Here is a 17,867-nt window from a genome sequence, read left to right on the forward strand (position 1 = left end):
AAAGAAAAATGGATCACCAGGGCTCTTCTCAACATGGATCCTCCAACTATGGATGAAGTTGGGGCAGTGCACAAAAGTCCTCCTCCATTGGGGCATTGGCAGAGCTACCCTTACAGGTGCCTCCGTTGGTGTCTGGTTAAGACAGAGATCTGGGTGAAGCTTTTCCCACACTGGGGACACTCGTAGGGCCTCTCCCCAGTGTGGATGCGTTGGTGTATGACAAGGGCAGAGCTGGAGCTGAAGCCCTTCACTCATTCCCCACACTCTTAGGGCCATTCCCCAGCGTAGATCCTCTGGTGGCTGATCAGGGTGCTGCTCTGCCTGAAGCTGTTCCCACACTCCAAGCACTTGTGGGGCTTCTCCCCATCATGAAGCTGCCCATGGACTACCAGCTCCGCGTTCTGGCTGAAGCTCTGTCCACCTTCCTGGCTCAGGGTGGGTCTTTCCTCCTCAGAGCACCCTGGGCTGGGTTTGGAGCCCCTCCTCCTCATGGGGGATCTCCAGGGCTTTTCCTCCCCATTGGATTCTTTTCCCATGGAGCCACTCAAACCGGCCTCTTCCATGAGGTTGTGCTGTGGGGATTTGTCGTCCCTGATCTTGATCCTCAGCTCCTTCCCTGGGGGAGGAAGGACAAGGACAGGATGGGATTTCCCTCCGTGCCAGAGGGAAGGGGAAGGAGATCCCCCCAGTGCATCCCCAGCAGGATGGCATTGGCAGCAGGGATGTCCTGCAGCGAGGGGATTTTCTGGGCTGGGAGATGGAGCAGGAGAGAGGGGGAAAGGGGCACTGACTTCCTCCTCACCTGCCTGGGTGTCCTGGGGCATCCTCATCTGCCTTGAGGTGTCTTCCGCCATCTGGCCAAGTTTTAGGAACGGGATATTCCTAAAACAAGGGAGGAAAACAAGGGATGAGTACAATGAGTTTTGTACTGATTTAAAGGCAAACCTGAGGAAGAGTCTAAGCCAGAATTCCAATTCAGTAACAAAATAAGGATCCAGGCAATGACACAGAAACACTGCCTTAAACTGACAGAGTCAGGATATAACCTGACACCCTGTTGTTCAGGGTGATGGCTGCAGTCCCAGTAGATGGTGGTGCAGTCCTGGTGGAGAGATGAACACAATTCTGTCAAAGCAGTGATCCTGTAGAAGGGTCTGGTCTTCCTCTGGATGTCCAGTGGTGGTTAGGGATCTCTTGTCCTCTGGGAATTCAGTAGGCAAGCTGCTCCTGGTGTAGCAAAGCGTCAGCTTATATCCAGGTAGGAATGCTTGGATCCTCCCCCTGGGCGGAGCATCCCACAATGGGAGGATGGAATTTTATCAGTCCTGCAGTGACACTCAATGGCCCATTGACAGAAGATATCTCCCCTGGAGGGCGTTATCAGGGCTGAGTCATGGAAGAGATAAAGAACACTGCCCCACCTGTTTATAGCAGTTGCTGAAGGTGGGGATTGAAAACATGCATTTGGTTACATCTTGCATGGCAACCTGAAGCAGTGGGGTAATCCCTGCTCAGGGGGTGAACACCACCCCCCTTACCCAAACTGGCTCAGCTGTAAAATCCCCACCCTGGGAATGCCACGCATACAGGGGACAATGTCACACTTACCCTGCTCCAGGGGAGGTCTGTTTCACAGGCTGGGGGACTTTTCCAAATGTTAGAATAATTTTTTCTCTTTGTCCCTGTCACCTTTGTGACAGCTACACATAGCTTCCCCTTCCTTTTCATAATCCATATTGGGCCTATTTTCCACTTTTCTTTTTTTAGAATGTGCCAGCAGCTGAGCTGGAGCTGTGCAGGACCAAAGGAATTTGGATTTGCCACAAAATAGCTTCTATTGTAAGTTTATAAAATTTTGGGATTTATTTGCCTTTCCATCACAAGTGACTTGTGGGAAGAGTAAATTCAAGGCATTTTATCTACGGTCAATTTTGATTTCTGACAAAAAACAACATTAATTTGTCTGGTGCCCAGGGGATGCTTGTGAAGCCTCAGTTCCTCTCGCCCTGGGAGATGCTTGGGGGGGGTTTTCCCTGTCCCTGTCACCCCAGGCCATTCCCCAGGGGGTCTCCATCATTCTCACCCCAGAGAATGCTGGAGGGCTTCTCCCTCCCTCTCATACCCTGTGCCTGGGGGTACTCAGGGGAGTCTCTGTCCCTCTCAGCCCAGGGGATGCTCGGGGGTCTCTGTCCCCTCACCCTGGGGGATGCTCGGGGGGTCTCCATCCCTCTGGCCTCAGGCAATGCCTGTGCAGGGCTGGGGACCAGGGGCTCTGTGTCCCTCTCACCGCTGAGGGTGCTCGGGGCTGGGGGGGCTCTCCGACCTTCTCACACCTGGGGAGGCCGGGGGGGTCTCTGTCCCTCTCAGCTCTGCTGTGACCCCACCCAAACATCATCGGGCTCAGAGGGACAGAGACACCCCCAAACCCCCAGAAGGGCTGAACCTGGGATTTGGTTTGGGGCTGAGGATTTAGGAAGGGGCTGGAATTGGGGCTGGGATTGGAGTTGGGGCTGAGATTTGGATTAGAGCTGGGATTGGGGTTAAAGCTGGACATGGGATTGGCTTTAGGGCTGGGGTTGGGATTGGGTCTGAGGCTAGACAAGTCTGGCACTGGGATGAGAATAAATAGAGAACTGTGAGTGTGTCTAAACATGGAGTGAGATTGAGACCAGGATCAGGTTTGGGTTTGAGCTCACCCAGAGTGGGACAGAGGGGATGTTATGGTGGGAAGGTTTGGGGAAAATCCTGGTTTGGGGAAAGATAAGGTGTGAATGCCTTTGGTTGGGGATTCCTCCCACCCACGTCCATTTCTATAAGTCACCTGATGTCCCAAAATAAAGAGTAAATAAAAAAAAGCCACCAGGAGTTTCCCATTTCCAGTCTCATCCCTCTTGGGTTATGGTTGGTCCCCCATCTCAGGGCTTGTGGGGATCCCATGGGTCCTGGGGATCCCCCCTCTCCAGGGTCCTGCTTTTGGATTCTGGGAGGTTCTGGGGTCCCAAGGTCCCCCTCTCCAGCCTCACCCCAGTCCAGCCACTTGGGGTTCCCCCTTCTTTCTACCACCTTGTCCTGGATTAGGGCAAATTTGGTTGAAACCCTCCAAAAGGAGTTTCCTCTAGAATGCTGATTCAGCAGCCCCACCCTCAGCCAGTTTGGGAAAATATTTCCTTAGAGGAAAGTGGGAAAAAAAAGTTACTTTACAGGCAAAGCATTTACCAGCACAAAAATTGAACAATATTAAGCAAAAAAACCTCTTGCCGCTCCAAAATATATGACAAACTCTGAAAGTTCCTCCTTGGGTTGTAGCTCCGCACACTCAGTCTCTTATCAGTGTCTTATCAGTCTCTTATCAGTCCTTCCAGCACTGGAACTGCCTCGGCCCAGGCTCAGCCAGGTGGGCCACAGGTGCAAGCTGCCGGTGGTGTTCTGGCTGTTCAGTGCAGAGCAGATTTAAACAGCTCCAAAGAAAAAGAAAAACCACAGTCCAGGGAACTGCCTCAGCGAGCTAAAAACTAACTAAAAGCAAAGGACAGCTCTGTCCTGCTGTCTGTCCATCCAGCAGCTGGAATGTAGAGGAGTGAGTGCAGTGTATGAGAACAAACTGCAGCTTCTTCCTCCTCCCCTTTGCTCTCAGAACCAGCCTTAAAGGTGCAGAACTCATTTCTGGGCTAAACAGACCGATGGGGTACGAGCATCATGAAGTCACCCCAGGACACCCCTGTCAGGGTCAGGGGGTCCCGTCCCCGCCTCATCTCCGGGCTGCCGGGGGTTCCCCAGCTCCGGTATCGCCCCTTCCCCTCTCCCCGCCCCGGGGGTCCCCCGTTCCACAGCCCCGGCTCTCACGGGGAACCCCAAAACCAATGTCCCGCCCCGTCGGTACCGGGCCATCCCCACGTGGACCCCCGGGACCCTCCGAGGGGCGATCGCGGCTCCTCTCCCCCCGAAAAAGCTCCTCTTGGGGAGCCCGGGGATACCCGGGGCTCGAGTCCGGGATCTGCCGGCTCCGAACACTCTCTAAAAATCCTCCCGGAGACCCCTGGCTGGAGCCGGGGCGAGCTCGGCCTCCGCCCTCACCTGCGGCTAGGGGCTGGGGGCGCTGCTCCCGGGGCAGGGGGCGCTGCAGGCTCGGCGTGCGGGCTCTGCGAGCGCCGCGATTCTCCCCCTCCTGCTCCTGCTCCTCCTCTCCCTCCTCTTCCTCCCGCATTTCCTCCGCTGCCAGCCCGGAGCCCCCTTTCCCACCGCTCTGCCCCGCGGCCCCGCAGCACCGGCTGCTGGCTGGGGGAGCCCCCGATCGGCCCCAGGGCTGGGCAGGGGCTCGGGGACCCCCCCGGGCGGATCCGTCCCCCCGGCCCGAGCCCCAAATTCCGCTCCGGGGCCGCCGGGCTCTGCGGGCCCGCCTGGCAACCGGTGAGTCATCGGAGAGAAATGCTCTGGTTGGCTGGAAATTGTTTACCGCGTCCTCTGATTGGCTGGATATGTAAAAGGCGCTACGTCCTGCGGGTGGTACTGGGAGCTGCGGAGGCCGGGCGGGAGCCTTTTCCTGTTTCTTTCTGTTCTCTGAGACCTCTTTCCTATTTCTTTCTCTCTTTGAGACCTCTTCCCGATTTCTTTCTCTCCCTTCCTCCTCCCCATTTCTTGTTCCGTTCAGTCCACGCTCAATAATCATCGGTTGCTTTCCCACGCTCTCATTCGCTCCTTCACTGGGGCAGAGGCGTCTCTCCCTCGCGGGGTCGTAATCCATGGACAGGGTCCCTTCCCACCCCGGTCCTTCCAGGACTCGCTTCTATTTCCTCCCTCCCTCTGCTTCCAGAGGGGAAGGTGCTGGAAAATGTCCATCAAAGCCACCTTTGCTGTGTGCCCTGGGAGCCCACAGAGCTGCTGGATCTACTCCCCTTGGGAGAGAAGCTCCTTGGGAGGCACGGCAGGAGCAGCACCCTGGGAGCCTCGGGAATGCCCCTCTGGGATCCACGGCACACACTGCCAGGGTCTGGATTCCAGTTCCCAGCTATGAAAAGATGTTCCTGCCCTTGAGGGCAAAGCACTCAAGAAGGAGCCAAAAGCCAAGTGGAGCAGGATCTTACAGTGGCATTTCACTGCGAGCCTTCGTAACTTCCCCCATGGTTGTTGTAGCTCCTGAATTGGGAATGAAATCCGGGCACGGTCTTTGGTGTGAGCTGCCCTGGGTCAAGGGAGACTCTGAGAGAGAAACAGAGCAGGCAAAGAGAGGCAGGAGAGAAAGGGGGCACAAACGCAGTCAGCTGAGAAGGTGGCACTCTGAAAACAGACCAGAACTGACTGAAAAGGAATATAACAGAAAGGAATAATTTTGCACCTTTTTATTTACTATCGAAATACAATTTCTTCCTCTTCTCACAAACCTCTTGCCAGTGTCATTCAGCAGGGCTGTCAGAAAGTCCCTCATTCTGGGTGGATGTTCCAGGCTGCAGCCACAAGGAAAGAGGGAATGGGGATTTTCCTGCTCCTGGGGAGTTTGACATCCTCAGCTGAGGAGAGGAGGAGGCACCAGAAGAAAAGGGCAGCTAGGCTTCACCCTTCCATAGGAAAAACGGGGCGGGGGAATCTCACATCCTGTCTGCTGCCGCTCCCACAGGGATGTGAGGGCTGATCCCAGAGCCCCAGTGGTCACAGTCAGGGCTGCCCTCAGGGAATGCTCGCCTGGTATTGAGGGGCAGCGTGGGAGCATGTTATGGTTTGACACTGGCACAATGCCAGTTCCTCCATGAAAATTCCCTCTCCCTGGCTTCTGCTGTGAGGTGGTACCCGGGAATAAGCAAAGCAGGCTCCTGCTTAGGGAAAAAAGGGGAAAAAACTTTATTAACTAAACTACAAAAAACTAAACCACAAAGGAAAAAAAAAAAAAAAAAAAAAAAAAAAGAAAACACAAGGAAAATGAAAACTACACAGAAACACTTCCCCCTCCTCCTCCTCCAGATCCCCAGTACAATTACATTTCCCAAAATTATCCACACTCAGTCTGGCACCACCCTTTAGAAAATCAAATCTTCAGCTCATGAAGAGTAGACAGAGTCCTTCCTTGTGCCACGGACTTCTTGTCACAATTAGCACCGCCCAGAGTCCTGCTATCTCGTGACATCTCCTTTCCATGCCAAGGTGCTCTCACCACCAGGCATGGGATGGGGCAGACGCCTGCTTTCAGGGTGGGCCTTTTAAGGATGCCTCGTCTTGTTCCAAGCAGAGCACACTCTCATCTCTGGGACCTTTGTCCCCCCCATTTCTTCTACACCCCCTGGGGCCGAGGGGTCTCAACACCAAACTCTCCTGGCTCCGAGCCTCCGCTTCCCCCTGCAATGCAGCCTCTGTATCACCAGGAAACAGTCCATGGAAATACAACAAAAGAGTCCAGCAAAATTGCCACTCCATCTTCCTCCATTCCTTCAACATCTCTCTTTCTCTTTGCCAGACCTCCTTACTGGCCTATTTCTTCCTTCATCCTCCACTCTTATCCGTTTCCTAGGAAAGGTAATGTTATGTGAAGTTTTCATTATCCACAAGGGTTAAAAGCTCTCCCAGGCCGCTGGGCTGCTCACAGCCCCCCCCCTTCTCCTCCCAGCCGTGCTTGCCAGCACATGATATCAAGTTTCAAGGTAACAGTTCAAGCACAGGCTGCATTCTCTCTCCGTCTCCAAAAGGGGGGGGGGGGGGGGGGGGTAAACAGGTCGCTCGGTGCCCCTGCACCCTTCCACCGAATCCGGGCCTACCGTAGATGGGCCACGTGGCTTTCCCCTCCCCCAGCCCAGCCAGCAACTGGGCCGGGGGAGAGACCCAACTCCTTCCCGCCAGAAATCCAAAGAGAGCTCTCAAGGAAAAGAGCCCTGCTTTTAACTCCTTGGGTTTGTGGTCTCAAGAGGCGGATCCAATGCCCCACTGGTCAAACCAGGTGCTCATCTAAAAATCCGAACACCCATTGGTTACCACAGCAAAAACAACATATCCCAGATGTCCCATTTCCGGTCAAACCACGACAGAGCACCTGGATCTTGGGGCACCCAGCTGCTCCCAATGTTTGGAGGTGCCTGAGGAGGGCTGGAACAACACCAGGGACATCCTGCAGTGACATCCCCCCTGTCCTGCCCTGGGTGAGCTCAATCCCAAACCTTACCCTGATCCTGGTCTCAATCTCACTTCATGTTTAGACACACTCACAGTTCTGTATTTAATCTCATCCCAGTGCCAGATTTGTCTAGCCCCAGACCCAATCCCAACCCCAACCCTAAAGCCAATCCCATGTCCAGCCTTAACCCCAATCCCAGCTCTAATCCAAACCTCAGCCCCAACTCCAATCCCAGCCCCAATTCCAGCCCCTTCCTAAATCCTCAGCCCCAAACCAAATCCCAGGTTCAGCCCTTCTGGGGGTTTGGGGGTGTCTCTGTCCCTCTGAGCCCGATGATGTTTGGGTGGAGTCACAGCAGGGCTGAGAGGGACAGAGACCCCCCCGGCCTCCCCAGGGGTGAGAAGGTCGGAGAGCCCCCCCAGGCCCGAGCACCCTCAGCGGTGAGAGGGACACAGAGCCCCTGGTCCCCAGCCCTGCACAGGCATTGCCTGAGGCCAGAGGGATGGAGACCCCCGAGCATCCCCCAGGGTGAGGGGACAGAGACCCCCGAGCATCCCCTGGGCTGAGAGGGACAGAGACTGCCCTGAGTACCCCCTGGCACAGGGGTGAGAGGGAGGGAGACCCTCCAGGCATTCCCTGGGGTGAGAATGATGGAGACCCCCTGGGGAATGGCCTGGGGTGACAGGGACAGGGAAAAACCCCCCCAAGCATCTCCCAGGGCAAGAGGAACAGAGGCTTCACAAGCATCCCCTGGGCATCAGACAAATTAATGTTGTTTTTTGTCAGAAATCAAAATTGACCGTAGATAAAATGCCTTGAATTTACTCTTCCCACAAGTCACTTGTGATGGAAAGGCAAATAAATCCCAAAATTTTATAAACTTACAATAGAAGCTATTTTGTGGCAAATCCAAATTCCTTTGGTCCTGCACAGCTCCAGCTCAGCTGCTGGCACATTCTAAAAAAAGAAAAGTGGAAAATAGGCCCAATACGGATTATGGAAAGGAAGGGGAAGCTATGTGTACCTGTCACAAAGGTGACAGGGACAAAGAGAAAAATTATTCTAACATTTGGCAAAGTCCCCAGCCTGTGAAACAGACCTCCCCTGGAGCAGGGTAAGTGTGACATTGTCCCCTGTGTGTGTGGCCTTTTCAGGGTGGGGGTTTTACAGCTGAGCCAGTTTGGGTAAGGGGGGTGGTGTTCACCCCCTGAGCAGGGATTACCCCACTGCTTCAGGTTGCCATGCAAGATGTAACCAAATGCATGTTTTCAATCCCCACCTTCAGCAACTGTTATAAACAGGTGGGGCAGTGTTCTTTATCTCTTCCAGGACTCAGCCCTGATAACGCCCTCCAGGGGAGATATCTCCTGTGAATGGGCCATTGAGTGTCACTGCAGGACTGATAAAATTCCATCCTCCCATTGTGGGATGCTCCACCCAGGGGGAAGATCCAAGCATTCCTACCTGGATATAAGCTGACACTTTGATACACCAGGAGCAGCTTGCCTACTGGATTGCCAGAGGACAAGAACTCCCTAACCACCACTGGACCTCCAGAGGAAGACCAGACCCTTCTACAGGATCACTGCTTCGACAGAATCGTGTTCATCTCTCCAACAGGACTGCAGCCACCATTTACTGGGACTGCTGCCACTACCCTGAATAACAGGGTGTCAGGTTATATCCTGACTGTGTCAGTTTAAGGCAGTGTTTCTGTATCATTGCCTTGATCCTTATTTTGTTACTGAATTGGAATTTTGGCTTAGACTCTTCCTCAGGTTTGCCTTTAAATCAATACAAAGCTCATTGTACTCATCCCTTGTTTTCCTCCCTTGTTTTAGGAATATCCCATTCCTAAAACTTGGCCAGATGGTGGAAGACACCTCAAGGAAAAGGAAGATGCCCCAGGACACCCAGGCAGGTGAGGAGGAAGTCAGTGCCCCTTTCCCCCTCTCTCCTGCTCCATCTCCCAGCCCAGAAAATCCCCTCGCTGCAGGACATCCCTGCTGCCAATGCCATCCTGCTGGGGATGCACTGGGGGGATCTCCTTCCCCTTCCCTCTTGCACGGAGGGAAATCCCATCCTGTGCTTGTCCTTCCTCTACCAGAGAAGGAGCTGAGGATCAAGATCAGGGACGACAAATCCCCACAGCACAACCTCATGGAAGAGGCCGGTTTGAGTGGCTCCATGGGAAAAGAATCCAATGGGGAGGAAAAGCCCTGGAGATCCCCCATGAGGAGGAGGGGCTCCAAACCCAACCCAGGGTTCTCTGAGGAGGAAAGACCCACCCTGAGCCAGGAAGGTGGACAGAGCTTCAGCCAGAACTCAGAGCTGGTAGTCCAGGGGCAGCTTCATGATGGGCAGAAGCCCCACAAGTGCTTGGAGTGTGGGAAGAGCTTCAGGCAGAGCAGCACCCTGATCAGCCACCAGAGGATCCACGCTGGGGAATGGCCCTATGAGTGTGGGTAATGAGTGAAGGGCTTCAGCTCCAGCTCTGCCTTTGTCATACACCAACGCATCTACACTGGGGAGAGGCCCTACGAGTGTCCCCAGTGTCAGAAGAGGTTTCAGACCAGCTCCAGTCTCCTCCGGCATAAGCGGATTCACATGGATGAGAGGCCCTTGTGCTGCCCTGAGTGTGGGAAGGGCTTCTAGCACAACTCCAACCTCATCAGGCACCGGCACATCCCCACTGGGGAGAGGCCCTACGAGTGTCCCCAGTGTGGGAAAAGCTTCACCCAGATCTCTGTCTTAACCAGACACCAATGGAGGCACCTGTAAGGGAAGCTCTGCCAATGCCCCAATGCAGGAGGACTTTTGTGCACTGCCCCAACTTCATCCATAGTTGGAGGATCCATGTTGGGAAGAGCCCTGGTGATCCATTTTTCCTTCTGATCCATGTTAGGAAGACACCTGTCCCTTTTCCTGCCTCTGCCATTGACATGATGTGGGATGGAAGAACATGAGGGTCTTGCCATGACTGTGTCATCACATTCACTCCCACCTCAGGTCATTGCCAGGGACAGGAAAGGGACTCACTCTCTCTCTCTCTCTCTCTCTCTCTCTCCCTGAGAAGAAGGGTGTGCTTTCCAGGCAGGAGGAAATACGCGGCCAGGCAGACCCAGTAAGTTGTGTTGTAGTTTTCCCTGTAAACAGTTTTATTTATACACTCTGTTATCAATATGGTTTCTGTTCCATTCGTTCCTTATCTCATTGTTGTTCCCAATAAATTGTTCTTATCCCATGCTGGCATCTTTGCCTTTTGTGCTTTCCAGGGGAGATGGGAGGGCAGCAAGGGCAGTGCGGTTTTAGCGGAGGCAGGAAATTGGGGAATCCCATCCCTGAACCCCAGCCCCTGGAAACCGAGCATCCCAGCTGGTCCCAGCCCTGGTGGCCATGGCAAAAGCTTTGGGAGCAGGTCCCTGGCTGGGGCTGTGGGAACCTCTTCCCTCTGGTGCCCAGGGACAGGAGTGGAGGGAACGGCTGCAGCTGAGTTGGGGCAGGCTCAGGTTGGATGTCAGGAAAAGGTTTTTGCCCAGAGGCTGCTGGGGCCCTGCCCAGGCTCCCCAGGGAAGGGTCCCAGCTCCAGGGCTCTCTGAGCTCCAGCAGCGTTTGGGCAGCGCTGCCAGGCCCAGGCTGGCATTGTTGGGGTGTCCGGTGCAGGGCCAGCAGTTGGACTGGAGGATCCTGATGGGTCCCTCCCAGCTCAGCCAATTCTGTGGTTCTGGGATCCCATGAGCCTGGGGATGGGGCTGCCAATGGTTGCCATGGCAACGGGCTGTGGCTGCAGGCCTGAGCTTGTGTCCATGGCAACCACCCCTGGCATGGGGTCTCCATGGAGCTGCCAAGGGACTGACCATAGAAACAGGGGGCTGGGGATGGTTGCCATGGAAACTGACCATAGCAACAGGATCCTGCGATGGTTGTCTGCTAAGGATCAGATTTGTCACAGGCTCTCAGAGGGATTCCATGGGGACTTTGCAAGAGTCTCCAGGCTGATCCAGAGCTGGAATGTCACAGGCAGACACAGGGGCTCCATGGAGACCTAGCAGGGGTTTCTGGGGATGGTAAAGAGCCCTGGGGTCAGAGGAGGTCACAGCCATTCCATGGTGACATCCCAGGGCACTGATGCCGAATTTTGCCCCAAACAGGCAGAGTGACTGCCTAATCAGACTCAACTTAAGTCAATTAAGCAGGAGGTATTTTTATTAGCGACGCGTCGGAGAAATCACAAAATGGATTTCTGAGTTCACATAGCAAAAGCAAGCCTTATATACAATTTTTGGGTATAGGATTACATCAGATCAGGTACATAATCATGCATATTCATATGGGGCGTGGTGTAGGCGGAGCATGGGCGGAGCGCAAGTGGAGACATCTCTTTTGGGGAATTTTCAGGTGGTCGTTCCTGTTGCCTTCATCATAGACGGGGTCTTTCCGATGAGTCTTCCTCTTTAAACTTTTGAACTCATTTCCTAATTTGGTCAATTCCCGGTGTGTTTGGCTTAGATCCCGTGGTTTGGCAAAACCCTTAGGATCGTTTCGACATTGCTGGCTCTAAACCTGCTTAGTCCATTAGTTTCTCCTATACCTATCTCTTCCCCTGTCATGATGCTCTACCCCTTATCTAATTTGTTACTCTGTTTTCCTAGTGCTGTGCTTTCTCCGTGTGTTCTAGTGCTAGGCCCTGCTTTACAGGCCTCACATTCCATGTTTTAACCCATTACTTCTAGAAGGCTATCTGCTTTAGGGCTTCATTTCCCCCCTTTTTCTTGTAACTTACGAATTCTTTCGTCAAGTTCTGGTCCCACAGGACGTTGATAGGCTCGTACCATTGCCCAAATCATTTGGGTCCTTTTCATTATGCTCCTGAGTCTCCACCACAAACAAATGTTTATAAGAGTTAGTAATAGCAAAGCTCCAATTACTACTAGCATTGGGTGCACCAGGTAATGGAAGACCTGTGTAGCTGTTGGGGAATATCCTGTAAAGATGTCCCACCAGTGATGCTGGCCTACTTGTTCTACTTTGGTCAGGACATTTTTTATTCTCTCTGAATTGTGTTCGATCTGCCATACCATTCGTTTAGTTGTTTGATTCACCTTTTGCACCAATTTCTTTACTTCAGGGTGTGCAAGCATTGCTTTAAGAATCTTGACGTCCATCCCTATTTGTAATTTCGATATCTCTTGATATAGGTTGAAATTTGCGTTAATTAGCTGTTGGGTAGTTATTGGGACAGTGTAATGAAAATCACAACCTACGATCTTGGCAAAGTTGCATACACAAAAGTTAGTATTGTTAGTCTCTTCTTGGCAATTATCTATAGTGACGTTGTCACAAGCCGTCCTTACGCAAGCACACCCATTTCCTATATAGTAAACTTGTGATTGTGTTCTATCATGCGGAAGCATTTCTAAGGTACATACACTATTTTCAGCATCTAAACATAAATCTTCGGCTTCTACCACAGCATTTTCGCAAACATAGCCTAATTGTCCTCTAGGGATACATGCTTCTGTGCTAACCGATTGCCACCTATTTTTGGTGTAATCATAACTGGCCCAGACGTTATGGTCTTGGCCCAGACGTTATGGTCTATTGGCCTGACAATGGCATCTTGGTGTATTGTCCCTAGGGTGAGGATGGGAAAGATAGCTCTTTCCTCTGCCGCACTAATGGTGAGGACATAAGCTTCAATGTGTTCCTGTTGAGGCTCATAAGTGAAGTTCACTAATTGCCACCAAGCCTGATGGTCCCTCTCAAATTGTGTAGTATGATTGTCCTTTAATATTGTTTCCCTTATTTCTTGAGGTAATATACCTGACGTTCCTTCTCTCATTATTCCTGCCGCTACTGATTGCACCCATTGTTGCGTCTGAGAGCATTGGATAGCGAGTGCAATGTCTCTGCTAAGTTCCCCTGTGTAGTCAGCGAGCTTTACAAAATCCTCTGCAGTGTGGTTTGCTACCATGGTTAGTAATTTCACCACTAGTGATTGTGTTTCAGCTAATGTAAGCATGGATGAACTGAGGGGCATCTTAAGCTTTCCTAAGCTTGATGTGACGGTACTTAATTTGTTTACTAATACCTCCTGATCTATTGTGTTTACTATGCCAAATCCGGTGCCAATCCACCCACTTAGATCTCTTTTTGTTCTTCTGTGATGAGACCTTGTCGCTAACCATGCATTCCATCCCTTAAGGCTTTGCTGTATAAATGGTCGGCAATCCTTTTGCAAATAAGTAATATCGGTCTGAATGTTCATTTGCACCTTTTTCAGGGAATAAGTGGGGTCTAACAACAATTTTAGTTCGTTAGATTTTCTTATCACCTGAGGCCCTATAAAGGTTAGGTTATGTACTGCTTTACATTCCACTGGTAGGATGGTTTCTTGGGTCGAGTTTACATCCGGATCTGATGGGATCACGCCCACCTCATATGCACCATTACGCTTAGGGAAGAAAGAACCCTGTCTCAGTGTCTTCGATTCTCTTTCACACGTGAACATCATTGCCTGATCTAATCTGAATGCCATCTCACACTGTGCTTTCCCTTCCTTCGGGCCACTAGATGCTACAATTTCTCCCGGAAGATGGAGAAGGGGGTGAGGGTTATAGGTTATGTTCTGGGGACGTAGTTCCCCAAGCGAATCCTCTCTATAAATTACCGAGGTCCGGGGTTGGGACCCGGGTGGATCTCCCCTGAAATCGGCCCACTGACATGAAATTGGGCCCTTATGCTGAGTCCAAATAGTCGGCTTGCCCATCTTCACTGGACTATAGGTGATTATGTCATTTTCAGAGTCTGGGTTCGAGGGTTGAATGGTTAATACTAGTCGCCTCGTTTTTCCTTCTACTGGTCCTTCTACCGGGTCAAGCTCTCGACACCCAACCTGAATCTGGTCTCCCTTGTTCGCTACCATGGAGAGCCGCTCCCATGTTTCACTTGGAAATGGCTGGTTGTTACGTAAGGCATAAACCTCGAAATAGAGTTTCCTCATTCCCAATTCTGGATGGATACACTGGTGTGCCTGAGACCATGGGTCTATTGGGGAAGGGTCTTGGGGAAGAGCTATACTTATCGAGAGTCCAATGATCAAAGTTGTAAAGGTTTGAGGTGGAGTCGGGGTCATGATGTCTGGCTGTCAATTTTGTTTCTTTTGGTGCTCTCGTTGCTTGATGTGAATTTGTTCTACCCGTAAAATAACCTTTTCTAGTTCAGTGTCTAAATCCCTTTGTTTTTTAAAGGGTCCAATTTGGTCACTTGTTAGTGGATGTCGTGGGAGAGAAGAATAGCAGCGGGTCGATAAAACCTTGGAACGACTAAGTTTCAAACAATATTGTAACCAGCGGTGTACTTTCCAATGGCACCACCCTAATACAATTTGTTCGGGAGCTTCAAACAATTCCCTAGCCTCTAAAATGGGTCTGTTGGCGAATTTCTCTAAGGCCAAATAGTCGTCATTTTCCCTTGCTTCTTTGCAGCTACACTCATAACATTGAAGGTCCAGTAAACAACTTTGTACGTTCCAAAATTTTCTATCACAACCTCCACAAAGAAATCCAATTAGTCCCACACAGTTTCTTTCCCCACACCCAAAACACGGCTGATCGTGAATAGGGTCCTGTGGGTCAGGTCCTTGTTGACTATATGTTTCAACCCACCCTATCCACTGTATTGGCGTGCTACGCAATGCAGCTCTAGCTTCGGCATTAAATTCTGCTATGATAGATAAAGGTTTTGGCAAAGTCAATGTTAGTTTATGTTGGATTCTCACGTGATCCTGCGGAGTCAGCTGACTCAGAAGTCTGTACATCTAGGGCGGGTTTAAGCTCTTCTTGTTTGTTTTCCGGAGCTCTCTTGACCCGTGAATAGTGGATCCACGTAGGTCGTTCCTTGATCCGAACCGCGGTGAAGGTAGTCAGCAGCACTTGGAAAGGTCCCTCCCACTTTTCTTGTAGGGGTTTTCCTAAAAGATTCTTAACATACACCCAATCACCGGGGTTAAACGGATGCAATTTACAATCAGGTTGCTTAGGTTGGTGCTCGATCATCACAGTAGCATTCTTATCAAACTGTTTCCCCACCGCAATTACATAATCGTAAATGTATTGATTACCGATCTGGTCTATGACATCCCCATTTACAGCTTGCATAGCATAAGGTCTACCATATAGAATTTCAAAAGGACTTAATTTTTCCTTCGATCTTGGCTTGACTCTCAGTCTCAGCAGAGCAATAGGCAAAGCTTGATACCACTGCAAATTAGTCTCTTGGCATATTTTAGCAATTTGTTGTTTGATAAGATGATTCATCTTTTCCACTTGCCCACTGGCCTGTGGACGGTAGGGTGTGTGCAATTGCCATTTGATTTGTAATGCTTTGCTTATTGCTCTCACTACTTTTGCACAGAAATGTGTACCTCTATCCAAAGAAATGCTCTTCGGTACCCCAAACCGTGGAATAACTTCATTCAACAGTACTCTAGCTACCTCTCTTTCCTTATTTGTCCTACAGGGGAATGCTTCAGGCCACCCAGAAAATGTGTCAGTTAATACCAACAAGTACCGAAACCCCCCTTTTCTTGGGAGTTCAGAAAAATCAATTTGCCATACCTCTCCTGGGAATTTACCTCGGCTTATGGCTCCTTGGTGTACTTTGGTTCCTGTATTCGGGTTGTTCTTCAGACACCGTTCACACTGGGACGTAACGTGTTTTATAGTAGTAAATAATTTTGGTCCTGCTATTCTGGTCTGCAAATATTGGTAAAGCGAATCTAGGCCCCAATGGGCCTTCTCATGTTCTGCCTTCACAAACTGCCACATCACGTTTCCTGGTATCACTAACTGTCCTGTTTCTAATTGACCCCAACCATTTTCTAGTATTTTGCCCTTATTCCTTTGAATCCATCTATGATCTGATTCTTGGTAATCTGGCTGGATATTGATATCCAGCTCCCCTGGTATTAGGGCCGCTATTTCCGCTTCCCTATTTCTTGCGGCTGCCAATTTAGCTTCTGTATCTGCCTTCCTGTTCCCTATTTCTGGAATAGTATTGCCTTTCAAATGCCCCTTGCAATGCATTATGGCCACCTGTGTTGGGAGTTGGACCGCCTCCAGCAGTCGCAGAACCTCTTCTGCATGTTCGACTGTTTTTCCTTGTGTAGTCAGCAGTCCTCTTTCTTTCCAGATGGCTCCATGAGCATGTACGACAGAAAAGGCATATTTAGAGTCTGTCCATATATTAATTTGCATGTTCTCTGCTAATTCCAGGGCTCGGGTCAGAGCTATCAGCTCTGCCTTTTGAGCTGAAGTCCCTGCAGGCAGGGGGTTTGACTCAATTACCCTTTCTGTAGTGGTGACTGCATAGCCAGCCATTCTTACTCCTTGTTTCACGAAGCTGCTGCCATCCGAAAACCAGTTGTCCGCGCCTTCGAACGGCTCCTCTTTGAGATCTGGGCGACTGGAGTAGACGGCTTCAATTGTTTCCAGGCAGTCATGCTCGATGGGTTCTGCTGGGGCTCTTCCTTCTAAGAATGAAGCTGGGTTCACAATATTAGTTACCTGAATGGTTACATCATCTGATTCAGCCAGGATGGCCTGGTACTTTAAGAATCTGGAAGGCGACAACCAATGGTTGCCTTTCTGTTCCAGCACGGCTGACACAGTGTGGGATACTAACACAGTCACCTTTTGGCCCAGCGTGAGCTTCCTGGCCTCTTCTATGTTAATTATCACTGCGGCCACTGCCCTCAGACAGCCTGGCCATCCTTTACTTACTTCATCCAATCGCTTGGAGAAGTAGGCCACAGCTCTCTTGTGTGGTCCCAACTGCTGGGCTAGGACTCCCAGGGCCATCCCTTGCCGCTCATGGGAAAATAGCCAGAATGGTTTTGACACATCTGGGAGACCTAAGGCTGGTGCTCTCATCAGCTCCCGCTTCAGTCTCTTGAAGGCCCCTTCCGCCTCAGGAGTCCAAACTAGGACATTCTTGGTTTCCTTCAGCAAATCATATAGTGGTTTAGCGAGTATCCCATACTGATAGATCCATAGCCGACACCAACCTGTCATCCCCAGAAAGGCGCGCAGGTCTCTCACCGTCTCTGGTTTGGGCATCTGGCAGATGGCCTCTTTCCTGGCTGCTCCCAGGGATCGCTGCCCTCTGGAGATTTCGTATCCCAGGTACACCACTTCCTTTTGCACCAGTTGTGCTTTCTGTTGAGAGACTCGATATCCACTTAAACCCAGGAAATTCAACAAGGAAATAGTCCATTCAATGCATTCTTCCTCCGTCACTGTCGCTATTAGGAGGTCGTCTACGTACTGCAGGAGGGCGCCATCTCCCGGTGGCCCTTCCCATTGTTCTAATTCTTTGGCTAACTGATTCCCAAAGATTGTGGGCGAGTTAGATCAGCCTTGGGGCAACCGTGTCCAGGTAAGTTGGGTCTTTCTCCCCCTATCTACTGATTCCCACTCAAAGGCAAAAATCCTTTGACTCTCGGGGGCTAAGGGAAGGCAGAAGAATGCGTCTTTCAAATCTAATACGGTGAACCAAGCCAGGCTATCCTTTAGCCTAGTTAAAAGTGTATATGGATTAGCAACCACCGGGTGTAATGTCTTGGTTATTTCGTTTACTGCCCTCAGATCCTGAACAAGCCTATACGTTCCATTAGGTTTCTTTACTGGCAAGATCGGTGTATTAAAATCCGATTCACATTCTACCAATAACCCCAGTTCTAAAAACCTTTTGATTATGGGCTCAATTCCCTTTC

The sequence above is a fragment of the Melospiza melodia genome, unplaced genomic scaffold, assembly GCF_035770615.1.
Source record: "Melospiza melodia melodia isolate bMelMel2 unplaced genomic scaffold, bMelMel2.pri scaffold_70, whole genome shotgun sequence".
In the NCBI taxonomy this organism is placed as follows: Eukaryota; Metazoa; Chordata; class Aves; order Passeriformes; family Passerellidae; genus Melospiza; species Melospiza melodia.